We start from the raw sequence: 20,638 nt of genomic DNA, 5'->3' as shown, positions 1-20,638 counted from the left end.
CTGAGGTCTCGCTGTGTTGTCCATGCTGGCTGGTCTCCAACTTCTGACCTCTATCAATCCTCCCACCTCGGTTTCCTGAGAGACTGGGATTACAGGCATGAGCCAATGCTCCTGGCTCCCATATCCATCTTTGACCTCAGAGAATTCATCTGTAAAATGGAAATGATAGGAGCACTTATAGAATGCTTGTGACCACTTAATTAGCTAATATGTAGAACAACTAGCATAGTGCCTAGCATTGAGAAAACACCAAATAAATGGTAAATTTTGTGTAGAGATAATGTTAACACTTATTAAGCTTCTGATATTTACTGTACATATTTTTCTAATAGAGTAACTAGTAGAATAGGTTACTAATAGCATACCAAGAAGATTAGTCATTTCCCCAAGTTCAAAGTAAATGCTAATTTTGAACAAAACCTAAAACAGATACATTCAGCTTCACTGTAATTTGGAAACTTACATATGCCTCACAAACCTGGGTTCAAATCTGAGCTCTACCAATTTCTATTTGTATGACCATGCTTAAGAAATGTACCTAGTTGAGCTTTGGTATTCTCATCTGTAAAAATAAGATTGAGTCTAATCTCTTAGGGTAGTTTTGAGGTTCAGATAATACATGTGTAAGTGCTCTGAGGGCTGCAAAATAGTCATTGTTATTAAGTATGCATTCTTCACAATGAAATTTGTTTGCACATTTATTTTTTGTTCAAATAACTTGGCTTTAAAGAGGCTTTTCTTTTTTCTTTTTCTTTTTCTTTGAGAGACAAGATGTTACTCTATCTCCCAGGCTGGATTGCAGTGATGTGATAATTGCTTACTGCAGTCTTAGACTCTTGGGCTCAAGTGGTCCTCCCACCCTAGCCTCCTGAGTAGCGAGGACTACAAGCCCACACCACCACGCCCAGATAATTTTTTCATTTTTTTGTTTTTCATTTTTATGTTTCCCAGGGTGCTCTCTAACTCCTGGCCTCAAGCGATCCTCCCACCTCAGCCTCCCAAAGTGTTGGGATTACAAGTGTAAGCCACTGCACCCACCCAGGAATCATCTCTTTAAGAATAAGCTATGTTTTGGCTTTGGTACAGCTGAGGAATGTATTTTAATACTGGTTTATGTCCTCACTAGTTGACTCTTGTCTTTAATCAAGACCAAATGGACTTTGAGAAAAAAAGAACTATGACCCTTGTATCATGTTACATCAAATCCTAATTGTTAAGCACTTGCTTGGTGCTATGGAGGTATTTGGGATTTTAGGGGCCATTAAATAATGTACTTTCATTTAGCTAGTTCAAGACTGTTTGAAATGCATGAGACCAATTGAAAGATATAGGACTCAGATGGGAATAAAAATACCACCTTTGTTACTGAAAACGTTGAACAGAAATTGTGGTTTGAGATCTGCAGCCAAGAGACTTGCTGATAAATCCTTTATGTATGAATTAGGCAGACTTGTTCAGCTGGACACTGCAGGCCCTTGTGCCTCGTAACATGAGAGCAGGATGGCTCCAGAAAAGGGAAGGGAAGGGGTTAAGCTGAGATTCTTCTCCCAAATTCACCAAGCAGACAAGTCTTCTCTCCTTGTGTGTGAGACAGGGAAAGTGCTTGGTGAATTTGAGAAAAGAATCTGAGCTCACCCCCTTCCTTGCCCTTTTCTGGAACCAACCTGCTCTCATGTCACAAGGTACAAGGGCCTGGAAGCCTCTCCATGAGAAAGCATGAAATAAATGCTTCCCCCAAAAGGGATTATAAGCTTTATCTTTTTGAATCTTCACAACAAGTCTGGGAGGTTAAAAAAAAAAGTCTCAATTTTATAAATAAAGAAACAGTAAATGTGCCCATGATTATCAGATGGCTAGGAGGTAATAGCAATGGGAATCCAACCCAGGTATCCCTCTCTGGGATCACACATCAACCATTCCAACCACCAGGGAGCTCAAACCATACAAATGGTATCCACTAACACATAGAGAAGGCACTTCATCAAAACAGCGTCCATGTGTCTGGCTCTGTGACAGTTATTTCAATCCCTGTAATAACCCTTTCGCCCAGTGGAGAAGGAAGCTGGAGCACTCTAAGCATCCTGCTGCCAGCTAAGAGGTTTGAACACAGGTATTTGTATTTCAACTATAGTCCAATTGACTCCATTGAATCACCAATTTTTTAAAAAATACGAAAATTGACACCTAGAGAAGAAAAGTGACTTGTCCAAAGTCACATTGCTAGAGTGAGGACTGGTCCTCACATCCTGACAACATTAAATAGTGTACAGCCTTGGCAGTCAGCACAGAACACTTCAGAGGAGGGAGAACTTGCTGAGTGCTGAATGGTGACAGAGGGTTCACAGAAGTAGGTAGTCCATGACTGAAGGTGGATTTCTTAAGCTTGAGAAGGTATATTGTGGTCTATGTCTAATGTAGAGGGTGAGACCTGGCTGTCTTTCACATTGGTGGGAGAGGAAAGGGGGGATGGATAGGGCTCTGGTGTTCGCTCTCTGTGTGGACTAGAAGAGACCAATTTTCCACCAGTGTGGCAGATGGTTGCTCCCAGGCTATGCAGGTCTCCCTCTGCTCACAGTGCCTCTAGCGCCAGTCTAGAAAATGGGGTTGATTTGTCACCAGAGGTGAGCAAGCAGATACTAGAGCAAATTTGATAACAGAACTTTTCTGCCTTGAAGATGCCAGAATTTTCTGAAAGTAAATTTTACTTTAAAAGCAAGAATACATTGTGAGAAAATATTGTTGGTTTATTGCTTCCCAGTTTCACACATTGAACCTGAAGTTTGTACCTCGTGGAATGAGAGAGAACCCTTTTAGACCACTTGTAGAGGGTAGGGAGTTTCCATGGAAATTATGAAAGAACAAGTCAGAAGACATGTATTCTGGTTCTGCCTCGACCACTGTGTGTGTGACCAGATGCAAACCTAATCTCTGAGTTTTGTTTCCTAGTATACAGTGTGAGGCTGGTGTCCAAGTACCACTGCAGTGCATTCCCCCCATAAACTGTTAAAATGCATTCTGAACATTAAAAAAAGAAGAAGAAAATTCAACCTAGCAGTTTTTTCTAAATGTAAAATATTGGATCCAGACTTTCCTTTACTCAGTTTCAAAATAAAATATCACCTCAGCAAAATTAAATTTAAAAGGGCTGATAATAATACTTCACCCACACAATTTGTGAGTTTGTGTATATATCTTACAAACTGTAAAGTACTATGCAAATATTGCTGCTGCTATTATTTTTAGTATTACTCGCCTCCTGCTCTCAAGTAGCTCCCATCCTAGTAGTACAGGTTGCATATCCCTTGCCCAAAAAGCTTGGCACCAGAAGTGTTTTGGATTTTGGATTTTTTTCAGAGTTTGGACTATTTGCTTACTCATTGAGCATCCCAAATCCAAAATCCAGTGAGCATTTCCTTTGAGCATGATGTCAGTGCTCAAAAAGTTTTTATTTTGAAGCATTTTGTGTTTTCAGATTAGGGATATTTAACCTCTAGTATTCTGTTTCTGCACAGAGTTTTTTGTTTGTTGTTGTTGTTTTTAATGAGAGACATAATGATGTTGCTGAAAAGAGCCCCAGAACAGAAGTCAGGAACTCCAGGGTAGAGTGCTACATCTGCCCCAATCAGCTTAAGTCACTTGACTTCTCTGAGCCTCAGGTTGCCCACCTGTGAAATGGAGGGCTTGGACTGGTTAGCATTTAAGGAGTTTCTAACGTTCTGGGATTCACAGCGCAGCCTAGAATGAGACTGTCACATCAGTTCACATTTTTCTCAGCAGCAGTATTATGCTTTTTTAGGAAAGAAACTGAAACCCAGGAAAGTAATCAAAATAAAATGTATATGAAATTTCAAACTGCTAAGAAAATTGATCTAGAAAAGATTAGCTCTGTTTGGCAGAGAACATGTCCTATTTTTGCTAACGTAAACAAGTTTCACAAAGCCAATTTGCTAAATTATTTAATGAGAAAATATATCCATTCAGGTTTCCTAAGTACAGTGAAGAAAATGTCAAGATGGTTAACTTTCCTTTTCTAAGCACAAAGTCAAGCTATACCTCTTACCTGAGAATGCCCCTCCTCCCTCAAGAAGTCCCAAAGGGTGGGATTCTCTGTTGATTTAGAAAGTCAATAATTCAGTAAAGTCTCAAGTAAATGGCACAACACAAGCTCAGGTTGGGTTTTTTGTATTCGTATTTTATAAACATTTCAGGATTTTTTTTCCTAACCCTTGATCTTTTGCCATTCTTAAAGTGAAAATCTTATATCCTGGAAGCTTGGTTAGAAATAACCTCAGGGTCATCTCAGCCACCTTCTTTCTGTGTGTGGAGCCTACTCTCAGCAGCACCTCTGGCAATATAATCTAGTGGGTTCCAAATCTAGTTGCCTTGATGCGCATTCTGGCTCTGACCTTAATAGCTTTAAGACCTTGGACAAATTACTTAATCTGCTCCATGGCTTCTTTTCCTCATCTGTAAAATGGGGATAATAACTGTCCTGACCTCAGAGGATTATTATGAAAATTATTTTATAAAAATAAAGTGCTTGGAATATGCCTGATATAAAGTAAATGCCCAATAAACATGTTTGCTGTCATCATCATCATCTGCAAATAAGCCTCTATTCTAATACTTCTAGGGACAGCAGAGAGTTCACTCCCCCCGTCCCCCACTGCGCCTTCATTTCCCCAAGGCAGCCTGTTAACATGTTGGCCAGATTCATTCGGGTCATCATGAACTTGGGAGTCAGACAGACCTGAGTGTGAAACTTTATTCTCTCTGCAACATTGGGCAAGATAACCTATGACATCTTTGTCTGTAAAATAGCAAGAATAATACCTATTTTACAGAACCATTGTGAGGACTAGGTAAGATACTATATATAAAGTATTGAAAGTATATGAAGTACTTAGCATGGTTCCCAGCTACATGGTAGTGCTTATAAATGATGGTTGCTGTTATGGTGATGACTGAAGAACAAGAAGAAAATAAAGACAGGAAGAAGAGGGAGAAATATTTAAAAGAAGCAGTAATAGCCACTTCAGCAGCTGTCATCTTTCTGTTAAAAAGTAATTTCTAACTAGCTGGGTTCTGCTTCCCTGTGATTTTACCTCACCACGCCTAGCTTCACTCGCTGGAGCTGCACAGAGCATGTCAGCTCTGTCTTCTACGTGTTGGCCCTTCAGATACTCAGAGGGGTAGCACAGCCCTCTCCCTGCCCCCGTAGCAGCACCACCACCACTTCTCAGCACCTCTCTCCAGGGAGGTATCTCCCATTCTTTAGCTGTTTCTCATAGAGCACAACTCTTAGGATCCTCGCTAGCAGAAGATCCCTCCTGGCATGCTCCTCTATGTCCTTCCTGGATGGCATCCAAGGCACTGCAGGATGACTTTACAGTGTGGCTACTCTCTTGCTGGGGTGAAGCATGGCATCCTATATCTCCTAGGCTTCCCTCTATCAGTTTGTCCAAGCCATTCAAATGGGAGTAGAAACAGAGATTATCCTTGTTCACTTTGAAATTCTTATCTAAGATGACCTTCAAAGAAAAAAATTGCTTGATCTGGGGTACCAGAGGCAGCTCCTCAGCAGAGACATGCTTGCTTTGGTGGCACAGCCCCCTTGAAGCTATAAAAAGGGGTCTCCAGAGATTCCTAATCAGGAAAAGGAGGGCCCTCCTGCCTGACAGTGGGACAGAAACAAAAAAGGTCACTGGTGCAGGTCAGGACTTAAGCAGACTTGGAGGAAAGAGCTCCAGGTTTTAACTTGGAGAGATCTGGGCCCCTACCCAAGGCAAGCCCCAGCCAGTCATGGCTACTGAAATGATCATCACAACAACCTATAAAGGAGAAACTATGATTCCCATTTCATAGTTGAAATTGAGGCTCTCAGGCTATGTAACTACTTCTATGTCATATTGGTAGGAAGTGACAGAGCTAGGATTTGACTCTGGGTTTGCTTCACTCTTTTAACCATTATGCTGTATAGACAGACCCTTATTATGTACATGGCCTTAAGCAAGTGGTAACCACTTTGAGCCTCAATTTTCTTATCTCTGTAATCTTACATAGTTGTGCAGGTAAAGTACCTGGCATATAATAAGTGTTCAAGAAATTTTAGTTCCCTCTTTCTCAAATCCCAGCTTTCCCACTTAATGTGACTGGAGAGAATCGCTTAACTTTTCTTGGACACAATTTTCTCATGTGAAAATTGGGTGTGGTTTGTGAATCTCTAACTTTGCATGTTGATAGTCCCAGCAGGGCACAGCTGAGGCCTGACGCCCAGCTTCCCAGCCCCTTTTGCTTCCTAGCACATCTTCCTGCCTGTCCTCATAAGTCTGGCATGATTATGGTTTTTGTTTCTCCCAATGAACATCATATTTACAAACCACAAATAACAAAGTAGAAGATGCCGGAAGAGCTCTGGCATGTTAATTAAGAACAATATCAGAAGCAGCTGGGCAGAAAATGCCAAAGTCGGAAGCAGAGGCAGCGTAGCTCTGTTTGTTGACAGAAGCCAGTGCAGTATTGTACGTTAATTGGGGAAGTGGGTAAACATTTGCCAGCAGCTTGCCCCCCAGTGCATTGGAAGATAGACAGCAAGCTGGGCCCTCCCCACCCCTTGCCTGCCCATCTGCCCATAACCCAAGAGATACTAGTAGATAACAGGCTTTGCTCTGGGTTCCTTATAAACAGAGGATTCTGGGGGTGGATGTGTCTCCTTAATGACCCTCCTGGGCATACCAAGTTTATGTCTAGATACAATCAAAGATAGTTTCCATCCCCACTTCCCCTTGCCAGCCTGCCTGTGACATTCGGCCTTGGCCCCCAGGGCCCCCTCTTCTCCCCAGATGGAAGAAGACAACCAAACCATCTGGTTAGAAATGGCTTGAGTTGAACAGAAGACAAGAGGCCTGCTTCAGGTGCTGCATTGTTTGCCCACAGGCCCAGCACTCCTGTATCTAGCAGAGCAGCAGCCTCAGGCCTTACTACAGATCACGGGCCCTCCCGTGACACACACTTGAAGCTGCCCATTTATCTGTGTGTCCACCATCCTTACAGTTGCTGTCACATACAGCAGCCATTATTGAACACCTGCTCTGTGCAAGACACTATGTTAATTATGTTTTTCTTCATTTAATCCTCACATCAGTCCTACAAGGTTGATGTTATCTCCAAAACCACGAAGCTGATAGCCAACACAACTGTGATTTCAACCAGAGTCATTCTAGTTCCAAAGTCTGTGTCCTTTCCACTAAACCAGTCTTTCTCAGTTTTTTTTTTAAATTCATGACCCTTTTTGATAAACAGAAAGTTTGATTTATTTCTATCACTCTCCAGTTCAGAAAACCCTCATGTCCCATCCCTACCCCCGGCCTAAAAGGGCATAAACCTAATATAGGATCCCTGTATGATTAATATATCCTATCGAGCAAGATTTTGTCCAGCTTTATTTTCAGTAATTCATATTATAAAATAATGTTTTGATTTCTAAAGTATAAAACTGTATAATGACACTGACTCATTTTTTCAAAATTAAATATACCCCCAACAAGGAAATTGTGCTATGCCTCCCCTCACCAAGGTAGAGAGTCATCACTAGGCATGGTGGAGTGACCATTCTACAGCTTACTACAAGCAATTTTAACAGGAAAATCATCCCTGCAGACTTACCTCTTGTTCCACTGAGCATAAAGGCCCTCCCTACTTTCAGGTGTTAGCCACACAGAAGTCCCTGGGATGCCAGCCAGTTGTTTAGCCAGCACCTTTCCCAAGGGCCCCCTGTTCTACTGGCCATGCTGAGCTGTAGAGAAGGCCAGGGACCTCCATCTACTCAGAAAGAGGTCAAGTCTCCAGATCCTGTGACCTGATGTCAAATGCTAGTTCCTCCACCAGACTGAATATGAGACTTGACCTTCTGCTCCCTGGTTTTCTCACTTATAAAGTGGGAATAACAACACCTACCTCATAGGGTTACTTTGAAGATCAAGGAAGATAATGTGAGAATGTTCATGCCAGTGCACAGTAGGCTCCAAGTCAGTGTTCATAGATAGAATGAATGCCATTGGAGAAAATAGTGCTTGTTCCAGTCTGTTGAGTATGTGTTCTCTTTCTTTTTAGGTAACTCAGTTGGACCCAAATAAATCATTATTGGAGGTAAAGTTGTTCCCTCAAGAAACCCTTTTCCTTGAAGCAAAAGAGTAAACACAGCCCAGCGGTGGAACCAGCCATTCCTTGACAAGCCAGCGGCCTGCATCAAGAGAAGGGCTCCTCACCAACCCACCCATACGCTCGTCTCACTCAATTCAATGTCACACTTCTGCCTCTTGCAAGATTGCTGGAAAAAGTAATAATAAACATAGCTACTTAAAATTTCCCATCCATGAGTATATGTTCCCAACCCTCACTGCAGAGAGCTACAGCTCTGCTACTCTCCCCCACCCCTACACTCTACCCTTCTTCAGTGGTGAATGTACTGTTCAAGTGTGAGTGATCACTAAGTAGAATTTTTACCTCTCCAGTGCCCATCTTTCCCCCACAGTGTCCAGACAGTTCTGTCCTGTGACACTAGGATGCTGTGTATTTGATATGTCTCGTTGAGCTAGGGCTCATACACTTCTGCCTTTTTATTTTCATGACTGGATTTCTACTTTGTCACCTAAATTTTAAAAGGCAGGGGGAAAAAGTCAAATGGGACATTCTAGGCATGGAGACTAAACATTGTTGTAGGAAAAAAGTATATCATTTTTGCTAGTAATTTCTGACTCCTTTGCTAAATATAAGATTTTGTTTGAGGACTGCATTTGACATATATGGGAGATATTTATTTATTGCTGCTGCCTTGGGTCTCCAGGTTCCATCTAGGAGGTATTTGCTGTCTCACTGCAGCGAGGAAAACTGTTTTAACACACAATGTGAATGTTGAGATAGTGTGCAGAGAGGACCAGTACCACCACTTTAGTACCTGGCCTAGCGATAGGAAGCTGCTGTTAGGTTTGCATTTGGGCAGTTAGAATCTCACAGGCACCAGCTCCCAAGTTGCTAGTCCATCTGTGTACACTGAACACAATTCTCTCTTGCTTTCTCTCCCTCTACTCCATCATGCATTTGGACTGTGTCACTTGGTGTTTTAAGTACCTTATCTGTCAACAGAACCTAATCAACTGCCCCATGGACTCTCCTGTAATAAGGAACTCACTTTGCTATTTTATTCTCTTAATGTTTTAGCATTAGCTATCAGACTCTCATCTCAAATGAAAGGGATCTCATTCTATGGCTGAAAATTCAGACTTCATATATTGAAGAGAGCAAACTTAGGTGCTCAACTCAGAAAACATGTGCTGTCTGAACCAACATATAATAATTTGGGGTTTGCTTTAGTAAGTGTGGATTTTTCTTAATCTGTGGATTTGGGGTTTAGTTCATGGGAACACTGTTTATACCCTCACAACCAATGATTTCCTTTGGTCTTGGAATGTTTCTCCATATCTGTTTTTGTGTCATCTGTGGTTTTTATCCTAGGGGTTGGTAATCTCGATCTTGACATTTTATACTTGTCCAAAAGAGAATCTAAGTGCTGGGTTTATTCCTCCGGCCCCTGCCAAAGAGTTCTCACAAGACTCTGACCAAAGCTGGAGATATGCCTGGTCATTTTCCCTCCACCCAGAAGTAGTGTTGGCCAGAAAATTCCACCATGTGTGTTTTCTCTGATGCTCCAACCAGGGACCTTCCCTGAACACTCTTAAGAGAGGTGTGTTGCTAACAGACTAGTGCTACGTCTGCCTAAGGATGGCCTGGGGTCTCCCCAGAGAGGCCAGAAGACAGGAGGACCCACTGTGTGGGAGCTCAGCCTAAGCACTTCTCTCCAACTCTGCTCCTGCCTAGCCTGTGGCTCCACAGGACAGTCATTTCTGTGCTACAGGTACAGTAGGGCATCCGCTCTTCTCCTTCCAGGTAGGTGTGTTCTGCAGCTGCTATGGAAAGCTGCAGCCCTGAACTCAGGCCATGCTGAAGAGCAGCAGCGGGTGTGGTGGGGGGTTGGGGGAAGGTGCTCTGAATTCACTTTCATGTTTAACCTGTTCCATCTAACTTGGGTTTGATTCCATCATATTGTTCCCTCCCATTCACTTCTGTATTCTGACAATATAGACTTTACTCTGAAACCAGTTTCATAAAAGTTATTAAATGCTACTCAAATGTCTGTGAAGTTGGCATACCCTTTTTCAACCCTGTCTTGGGAAGTTCTTCTCCTGTCTCAGTCTGGCCTGCTCAGCTCCATGAACACTTGCCCCACAGCTGGGAAAGGCCTTAGCTAATCATCACCGTTCACTCATGACGTGGTCTCCTGAGCTCCAGAATAGGAGGCCAAAGCAATTTTATACCCTTTCATACAAGCACAATACTAAAATGACTTGCTGTCAAAACAGAAATAGCAGAGTCCTTTGCAGTTCTTCCTTCTACCTGTTAGGCTTCCTTGGCCATTACATCCCAGCCTCCAGATGCAGCAAGTAAGTCAATCAGAATATCTGCTTGGCATTCTTATGCCCAGCTGCGCACAGTGAAGCTCCAGGGCTTCTTGGCATCCCCCATTCCAGCTCACACCCTTGTATCCTTGAACCATTAGATATGTGTTTGGAAAATTCATTTGAAAGTTTAAAGAAGTACTACCAATTTCCCATTGCCCTTCAGAAGGTACAGTTTCTTGTAAGTTTCTGGTTGGTATGTTGCCATGTGCTGTTCGTCTCTGAATTGTAAACACCCAGAGTTGAAAGAGAGCATCATTTATGTGGTCTATCTTTTTTAATATGGAAGAATAAGACTTAGACTTTTAGAGATTTTACTTGTTGGCGACATTAAAAACATGAAATAAGTTTGCAGTTGCATTAAAACTGCTACCCCCTAAAGCTAGGCGTGCTGACCTGACCATGCTGGTTGGTGGTATGAGTTTTTAAGATGTTGGAGAGCTTTGGCAAATTTCCCCCAAAGCATAGAAGCTTTTCATTTGGATGTGAGAGAAGGTCATGTCTCCATAGCAGCACCACAGATCTGTCACTCTTCCATTCACTCTTCTCAATCCCTCAACCACCCAATCCTGGATCCCCACAAGTGGATGGACTTGGAATCTCAAATACAGTCCAGCATTATCTCTTTTGATCTTTTTAAAAATGCATGTAGGGAGGGAGAGCATCACATACACACATAACCACAGCCACACACACAGTCCAGAGACTTCGGTTCTTCCAGCTTGAAACTTGATTTTGCTACTTAGTAACTGTGTGACCTCAAAATGAGTAACCTCTCTGGATCTCAGTGTCCTGACTACATTCAGGTGATTCTTTGCATGTACTATACCTTCCACACTTATAATCACGGTCTACTGCATGAGGGAAGCAGGGCAGAGATGATTGTTCCATATTTGCACATTGGGCTCAGAGGGTAGTGGCTTGCCAAAATTTTGACACAGCAAGTCAATAGAAGAGTCAGGACTCAAGATCTGGCCTCTGATTTTCCACTGCTTTTCTGTAAAGAATCTTAGTTTCATGTTCAAGAATAGATCTTGGAGTCCTCTACAATTATACATAAAAAGTTAAATTTGTATTTTTCTGGAAAGGGAATCTGTATTCATCAGATTATCAGTTGGACCTACTGACCAAAAAAAAATGTAAGGACCACTGTTTACTTACATGCAAACATCACTCTATTTGGGAAACTGAATCTGGCCATTATTTTTATCAAGCCATATTTTATCAAAAAAAAAAAAGGGGGGGTGAAATGCAACCACTAGGTTTTCTTGTCTTCAACCTCCCTCTGCATTTAGTATTTCTTGTCTCAATCTGCTTTTGGAAGATGACACTTAACAGCCCCCAGTGTCCATACAGCTCCTTACTGCTGTATTTTGAAAGTTTGGCCTGAAAGGAATATCAATAAAAGAGACTTGATCTGCAGTCTTCAGTCTATAAACTCTTACTTTGTACACCGTTTCTCTGTTGTGGTTCTTGGTTTTGAGAGGTGATACAATGTGTGGGTAAGAACACAGCCTCTGGAGCCATATTGTCTGAGTCCGAGCCATTCTTCAACTTATTAGCACCCTATCCTTGAGAAGTCACTTCACACTCCTGTGCCTCAGCTTTTCAGCTACAAAATGGCTATAGTAACAAAACCTGGGGTTTTATAGAGATTAAGTGAATTAGCGTGAAGCAGTTAGGACAGCTATTATCTGTTCTGCAAACATACGGGATTATGATAGGAAAGGAGAGTGAGTGATAACAGCAGTGAGAAGTGGCAGTTTATGGGAGAAGACACAAAAAGCATGAAAAGTAGACACAAGATGTCTGGTAGCACTGCTCTAGGACCCCTCAGAAGGGCCAAAGAACCCTGCACTGTCACTGTGTTACTGGAGTCTAAGGATGAGCCTGGGGCATCATGGGAAGGAGAAAGGAGGGGGACTAACTTGCTGAGCACTTAGGTTGTACCCAGTACTGTACTTAGAGCATTACAGATCTTTTCTCATAACCTCACCTCAACCCTGTGAGGTGGGTGATCTTGACCCTATTTTGAAGAGGCTTAAAGTGGTAAAATGACTTTCCTGAGCTCCACAACTAATAACAGCAGTTTCGGGCCAAGGCCTTTGACTCCAAAGCCCCTTCTATATTTATAACTATGCAGTGCCTTCAAGGGAAGTATGATGTATGACCAAAGCATTTCAGTTAATAACAGTAACAACTTTTTTAAGGTGTTAGTGGATGCTAAGAGGGGTAAAGTCACATTTTTGTGGAAAACCCAGCTCCCCAAAATGATTCATTCTCCCAAGAGCTCTTAGTGCTGTTACATAGAAATATATTGGGAGCCAGAATTTAAGCAATGCCTTTTATTTGTAAGTGCATGCAATGATTTAAGAAGAATCCTGTATTTTCTAGCTCTTTGGCATCTTCAAAATCCATTCTCTGCTCCCTCATCCTTTATCCCATTGCCATTTCTTTCCTTCAAACCCTTATTGTCTCTCACTTGGATTATAAAATCACATTCAAATTGATCTCTTTCCCCAGTCCCTTCTTTGATAGACCAATCGCCCCACAGCTGCCAAAAACAGCTTCCATGCCACACCTGCTTCACCATGCCACACCCTGCTTTGATCCTCTCAAAGACTTTGTATTGCCCTCCAAAAAAGTACAAACTCTGGCCGGGTGCAGTGACTCACATCTGTAATCCCAGCAGTTTGGGAGACTGAGGTGGGAGGATTACTTGAGCCCAGGAGTTCGAGACCAATCTAGACAATACAGCAAGACTTTGTCTCCACAAAAAATAAAAAAAAATTAGCTGGGTATAGTGGCATGCACCTGTAGTCCCAGCTACTCAAGAGGTTCAGTCGGAAGAATCACACGAGTGCAGGAGATCAAGGCTGTGATAGCCGTGAGCGTGCCACTGCACTCCAGCCTGGATGACAGAGTGAGACTCCGACTCAAAAAAAAAAAATCCAGACTCTTAACTTGAGCTTAAAACCTTTGCCATCTGGCCCCTACCTCCCTCTCCATCTGTATCCAGACACTCCCTCAACACACATCCTGAGCTACCTGCAGTTTCCTAAAAGTGCCACTTTCTGTCATCTCTGGTCTTGCAACTATGCCCTCTGCCCTGATAGACTTGCCACTCATCCATCCTTCACTTTTAGTTTAGACTTCACTTCCTCCAAGATGATTTCTCAGCCATTGCCACACCCTCCTCATACCCTTCCGGCCAGACACCTGTGCTGTGAACCTTCAGCCTTGGCGGCTGCCCTTTTCACAACACTGGATCAGTCCGAGCTGTAACTCTCAGCTTTCTACCCCCACCCCAGGTTGTGAGCCCCCTAAAGAGTCACTTTATATCCTGAAGACCTAGCAAAATGACTAGTAAATAATAAGCACACAATAAATCTGGACCTATTAACTGAATTTAAAGAAAGAAAGAATGGCATCCATGTACTAATTAGAAGGTCACTTCCATCTCTGGTCAGAGACCAGCTCTCAATCATCTGTTTATTTCCAGAGCCAGCCCAGGGTCTGGCACAAAGTAGCTGTCATGCACCCACTGGTTACTGAAGCAGTTCATTGTAGCTGAAGCTACTGAGGAAAGAAACAAAGTAAAGGAATTGATGTTGAGTACCTAGATAAGCCCAGCACAAGCTAGGGGCTTTAGGCACTGTCCTCCCATGCCGTCCTCGGAATTGCTCTGTGAGGTTGGTACTATTATTGTCCTTAGTTTACAGAGATGAAAACTAAGGTTCAGAGATATGATGTCATGCACAGAGACACAGTAGTAGGGAAAGGAGCTGGGCTTCTCTGGGTCTGCGCCCAAAGCTCATACCTGCTGTTTTTCCTCATAGTGAAGTCCCTGTCCCCTGTGCTGCTCAGCAGGTGTAGCCTCCCACCCACCCATAGTGTGTATTATAAAAATTTCCATGTCCCCTGCTTTCTAGGATGCTGCACTCACCTCATCTTCCTACCTCTCTGAAAGATCCTTCCCTGTCTCTTTTGCAGGGTGTCCCTGCTCTGCCTGCCTACTAAATGCTAGCTACACCGGAGATCCTTCCTCAGTCCTCTGTTCTTCTCTCAAACTTCTTTAGATAAAAAGCAGTTTGTGCTTAGAGACTCAGCTCAGATTTTGCCGAAGGTATGGACTCCATGAGAGTAGGGTCAATCTGATTTGCTGTTTTATCTCAACATGGGTCTAGCCCTGCATAAGTACTTGATAAATACCTACTGGTAACATTGTGAACACTTATATCATGTTTAGTGAATGCCACGCACTATGAGATTTACTTATATTAACTCAGTTACTCCTCACAACAACCTTAAGAAGTATGAGTTGTTATTATCCCCACTTTATTGGTGAACAAACTGAGGCATCAGAGGTTAGGTAATTTGCCAAAGGTCGCACAGTTGGTAAATCAAGGCTCAAGGTCTCATACATAGGCAATGTGGGATCTGGAGTTCCGGCTGTTCTAATCCCTTTCTTTGCCCCTAGCAGAACAGTTATCACGTTATTGTGCTTATTTGCACAGAAGTCTCCCATTTTGGACTGTGACAGGTCCATCCCTACAGGACCTGGCACAGAGCACAGACAGTAAATATTATATGAATAAATGAACTACAAAACCACCCTATGAGGTGGAACATACTATCCCTGTTTCACACACTGAGGAGGTTAAGTCATTTGCCCAAAGTCTCATAACTACTATATTACATACTCATGATCCATGCTTGGATCTGTCTTCAAAGCAAATATTTTTTCCACCATGCATTTTCAAGAGACCAGCATTTAATTTAAGCGCTATTTTAAGTGCTCTTTGCCTTTTGCAGGTCAAGTTAGCTTTGATTCATTCATTCATCTTTTGTTTTGTTTTGTTTTGTTTTGAGTAGGAGTCTCATGCTGTCGCCCAGGCTGGAGTACAGTGGCACACTCACAACCACTGCCTCAGTCTTCCAAGTAGCTGGAACTACAGGCACATGCCACCACGCCTCGCTAATTTTTTAATTTATTGTAGAGATGAGGTCTCACCAAGTTGCCCAGGCTAGTCTAGAACCCCTGGACTCAGGCAATCCTCTCGCCTCCCAAAATGCTCAGCCTCATCTATTCATCATTGAGGCCTTTAGTTAACACTGAATTCCCAGCCTCTACCCTTGACCCAGAACTCCCAAGCTGGGGTGAAGTGAGGCCACCAATTTCAAGGTAGTGCTAGAAGAGTTCCAGGACTTGTAGGAACCTGGGGGAGGTCCCCAGTGTGGGCCATCAGAAAGGCTTCGGGGGACAGGTGAACCCCTTCTGGGAGCTCTGACCAGAGTCCACTCTATAATGAATGGGCCTGCCAAGCCTGATAGTCTGAGATCCCTGGAAAGGATCCTACAGGTTGGAATGGATCCTGCCCTTCTGAACTCAGGTCTCCAGGCCCCTGGAAATCTTATCTGCCTGCCTTGGGCACACACTAGTAACAGTTGCCTAGGACTTTTTCCAGACTACAGGAGAGGCTAACTGAAACTTTTGCCATGTTTTGGGGGTCAAGTGGAAGTGTAAGGGAAACCAGGTGGACAACCAGAAACTTTGCTATATTCCCAGAGGTGTGTGCCAAGGTCTCAGCTGAGCACCCTACATGAGATCATAGTCTTCCAAATTGGGTCATGTCAAAGCATATCCAGATACAGCAGGTCTACCTTTATTATTTTGTTTTTTGTTGTGTTTCATTTTTTTTGTTTGGTTGGTTGGTTGGGGTTTTTTTGTTTGTTATTGTTGTTGTTGTTGTTTTTGAGTTGGAGTCTCACTCTGTTGCCCAGGCTGGAGTGCAGTGGCACGCTCATGGCCACCCCAGAGTCAACCTGCTAGGCTCTGGTGATCCTTCTGCCTCAGCCTTCCAAGTAGCTGGAACTACAGGCATACACTACCACACCCGGCTAATTTTTTTTATTTATTGTAGAGACGAGGTCTCACCATGTTGCCCAGGCTGGTCTCAAACCTGCGGGCTCAGGCAATCCTCTTGCCTGTGCCTCCCAAAATGCTGGTATTACAGGTTTGAGCCACCGTGCCCGGCCTTAGGTTCTACCTTTCTTCATTCTGCAAGGCTCGGATCAGGCCTCTGTTCTGCAATGCCTCTAACCACAACAAGCATCAGTGAGGAACTACCACATACATGCCTCAGTTTCTTCATACGAGGTACATTTTAAGAATTTTACAGGAGGTCATGGGCACAGAGGGAAGAGCATATTCTCCGGAATAAAAGTGGTGCTGTGCCATGGGGCACAAATCCCATCCCCTGCCTTTAGGGAGCCCCATCAGGAGCCAGTGATGCCAGGGTGTGGAGGCCTTGAGAAGAGATGGGGATGCACTTTCCAGAGAGGCCTGGGGGGCCCAGGCTGTGCCGCTCCTTGCTGGGACAGTACCACCTTGTGCTTTGTGGCAAACATGTGCTGGTTACCAGGGCCTCTGAAGAGGGTGGTAGGTGGAGTGGATGAGGTGACCAAAGGAGGGAGATGGCCCAGAGTCCCTCGAGGAGCTGAGAAGTTTTCTGGGCTGTGCAAATCCACTGGAATTCTGGTTCTGAAGGGGGTTTTCAGATTAGGGTCCAAAATCAGAGGCACCTAGGAAGGCACTGCCTGCCTCTGGTTCCCAGCTCCTCAGTCTTCCTTTTCCTAGAGGCAAAGGGGTGCTGAGAAGGGGACAGTATTCCCCTGGAGTGAAGGCAAAGAGACACTCATCCATTCAGTATCTGCTTGACAGATAATAATACCCAGTACTCTGTGTGTGTTTACTGTGTGTCACACACTGAGAAGGACTTTACATGAATTGCATAAATGAGTCCTCACAATGGCCCCATGGAAGTGTAGGTCATTAGTAGCTCTGCGCAGCCCAGGCCCTGTGACTAGAGGTGCTGAGGACACTTGAATGGGGCACCACACATTTAGCGGTCAAGACACAGTGAGGTCAGTCCTGGTGTGTGAAGGGAGGCTGTGAGTGCACAGAAGGGAATGAAGAAGGCTGCAAAGAAAGAGGCTCCAAACAGCCAAAGAAGTGGCCCCTCCACGCCTGTGCCCCCACCCCCAGCGGGCCAGTTCAGGAACTAGGTAAGGAAAGTAGCCTAATCCCATTTCACCTTTCTCCTGTAGGTGCAAAGAAAGGGCATATCTCCCCTTCCCCACTAGTCTATGACTCTGGGAAAGTCACTTCCTCTCTATGCCTCAATTTCCTCTGATATAAATGAGATGAAATGGGTGGCTATGTGGCTTTGGAGAGGATGGCATGCGGGGGCAGTAGGAGAGTTTGCAGGGTCAACAAGTGCCAATGTGCCTCTGACATGATACCATGGAGCATTCCTGAGGTTGGGTCCTAAAGGATGAGTAGAAGTTGTCCAGGTAACTGACAGGGTGGGACTGGGAAGCTGCAGGAGGCAGGCATCTGGGCATCAAGCCTGGAGTCCCACCCGCCCACAGGGTCGACAGCCTACTTGTGAGCCAGCGCCTCCCCACCCACCAGGAGAGAGTTATGTTGGGCTCTGCACTGACTGGTATGGAGCTCCACAGTGGAAGGGTGAGCCAGGCCAGTCCTGAGCCAGTCAAGCAGCTAGGAACTCCTTGGTCCACACACAGCCCAAGAAGCCTGCCTGTGGGGAGAGAGAGGGGGGAGTCAGAGTAGGAGAATGTTCAGCTGAGGAAAAGCCGCCAACATGGGAGGAGGGACTAGGCTTCTCCCTCCCAGACCCATCCCTCATATCTTCAGCTTGCTTGGACCCCAGGGCTACAGGCTGAGAGTATGTGGCTGCCGAAGGTCCCTGGCTGCACTTCCAAAAGGAGTCTGGACTCAACTCAGGCTGTCACAGCCCAGGAGCCAGCCCTCAGGCCTTTCCACTTCACAAACTCCTTTCTTCCACAGACGGTGGCCTGGCTGCTGCTTCTCTTCAGCAATCTGACTCCAGGGGTATCCAGAAGCGAGCCCAGAGAGGGCTGACAACTCACTCGGGGTCACACAGCATCATCGCCTTGGTGGCTCTGGGTCCATGTGGCACATCAGCCCTGGAGTTGAATCCCAGAGTCACTATTTCCAGAGGCCCTCTTGGGAGATGGCCGCCAGGAGAAGGATAACCAAAGAAAACTGCCTTAGAGCGCACACCATCCCCAAAGCCCAGGAGGACCTGCTAATCGTTGGGGTCTTTGCACCGTATCCTTTGCATTCTCATCCCTCCTGGTGTCTTTGCACCATTTCCTTTGCATTCTCATCCCTCCCTCCTCCGACTGATCAATCCTGGGTCCTTTCAAACTCGCTGCAAAAACAGAGAATTCTTTTAAAATTTTAAAATGGAAGAGAAATCAGGAAGGGGACCAGTTACCAGGTAAACATGTCATAAACAGTGACTTTCTTACTCTCCTACCATAGGAGTTAGGCGTCGTAATGGGTGAAAAAATTCCTTCACGATAGCCACATAAAATATTGCGATTGTATGCTAGAGAAACAGAACTATTGGGGGGGAAAAAAACAAAAACCAAAAAACTGACACCACTTACCAAGAGACATGAAAGTTATAATAAAATCACAAGGTGTCCTAAATAGAAATGTCCCATATCATGAAGATGCATGGTCTCCTTCTAACTAATTCTTAAAGGTAGTTCAATTAATTTTCCAAAGAAAGTTTTTATTTGATTTTTGGAACTAGCTTTAAAATTCTTAAAATATTTATTCCTAAAATATTTATATTTTGAAAACAGCCACGAGAAATGTGAAAAGGAAAAATCAGGATTCAGAAAGATGACTTGCCTTCCTGAGTGTTACAGAACTACAATAATTAAAATAATGAGGCTGGTACCAGAAAAGTGAAGAGAGAGTGGCTGGAACCAACTTACGACCATCTGAGAATGGTGTACAGCCAGTAGGGAAAGCGTGGGTCATTCAATAGTGCTGTGGAAACTGGCTTCATTCGGGGAAAAATTGTTACAAACTTTACACCTCCCATCAAAATTAATTTCAAATGAAGTAAAAATATGAATGTAAATAATGAAATAGAGCTAATATAAAATATAGGGAGATGATTTCCAGAAGACTGGATTTGGAAAAACCTCAAGTATGATTCTATATATAGAATATTTTAAAGAAAACATAAAAAGTTGACTACATAAAAATTTTAGGACTTCAGTACAACAATAGCAAAACAGTATAAACAAAAACAAAAATGCAGCACATGTTGCAGAGAAAAGTACACTACTGTCTGATATATAAACAGCTATTACAAATTAAGGAAAGGAAAGGCTCAGATTGAACAATAAGCAAAGGATATACGCATATATGAATCATTTTTTAAAATCACAAGTGACTGGCCCATATAGTAAAAAACTAAGGAATAACTAAGGAACTTCAAATGGCGATGACAATGATATACCAATTTTCTCGCTTGGATTGGCAAAGATGTAAAAGATCAGAAAGATGCACTTGTGTTGAGTGTGTTCACTGACACTCCCTTTCCTGAAGGCTCTTTGACAGGTAGCTATCAAAAGCCTTAATTTAAAAAAAAAAAAAAAAAGGCTCTGCCCAATCAATCTTATTTCTAGGAATTTATCCTATGGAAATAATTAAGCAAATTCACAAAACATGTTCATGGTAATAATATTTATTAGAGCAAAACTGGAAACAAACGAAACACCTATTAATAGGGAAATGACTAAATAGAGATACAATCATTAAAATGAATATTAAACACTTTTTAAAAGACTGTGTAAACATCTTGATTAATATTAAAATGTTTATATTTATACACAAAAATAAGTGGCATTTTTTTGGTAAATGTGGGTACACAGAAAAAAGTTCAGAAAAATGTATACTAAATATATCTTGCTGAATTTTCTAAAATGTTGTATAAAACTTTATGAGAGCAAGCAATAACGATGTTTCCACTTGAGAGTTCTAACCTCTCACGAAAGGGGTCCCTTTCTTCAGGAAGCCGCCTTGGCCTCCTTCCCCTTCCCGTGATGAGCGAATCCCACCGCAGTTCTTTCTGTTCTCACGGTGAGGTCACAGGCAGGGGACCGTGTCCCCAGCTGTAAGGTCCCATTAAGGCTGATGTCTCTTGGTCCTCAGGGCCTGGCACATACTAGGTGCTCAACAAATGCTGTTGAATGAATGGCTCGTGCTCTTG

General features: G+C 43.4%; 1 long non-coding RNA gene across 1 annotated transcript in view; it reads left to right on the top strand.

The window, feature by feature from the left end:
- LOC103256302 overlaps positions 1-8,371 on the top strand; it is a 33,856-nt gene extending 25,485 nt beyond the window's left edge. Inside the window, exon 2 of the long non-coding RNA XR_504068.1 lies at positions 8,113-8,371. This is a non-coding gene — a long non-coding RNA (uncharacterized LOC103256302). The remainder of the gene's footprint in view (positions 1-8,112) is intronic.
- The last annotated feature ends 12,267 nt before the right edge of the window (positions 8,372-20,638 follow it).

This window comes from Carlito syrichta, unplaced genomic scaffold, assembly GCF_000164805.1.
Source record: "Carlito syrichta isolate Samal-C Ts95f unplaced genomic scaffold, Tarsius_syrichta-2.0.1 Scaffold78056, whole genome shotgun sequence".
Lineage (NCBI taxonomy): Eukaryota > Metazoa > Chordata > Mammalia > Primates > Tarsiidae > Carlito > Carlito syrichta.
Note: the sequence above shows the minus strand (reverse complement) of the source record. Positions and strands in the feature narration are given on the sequence as shown.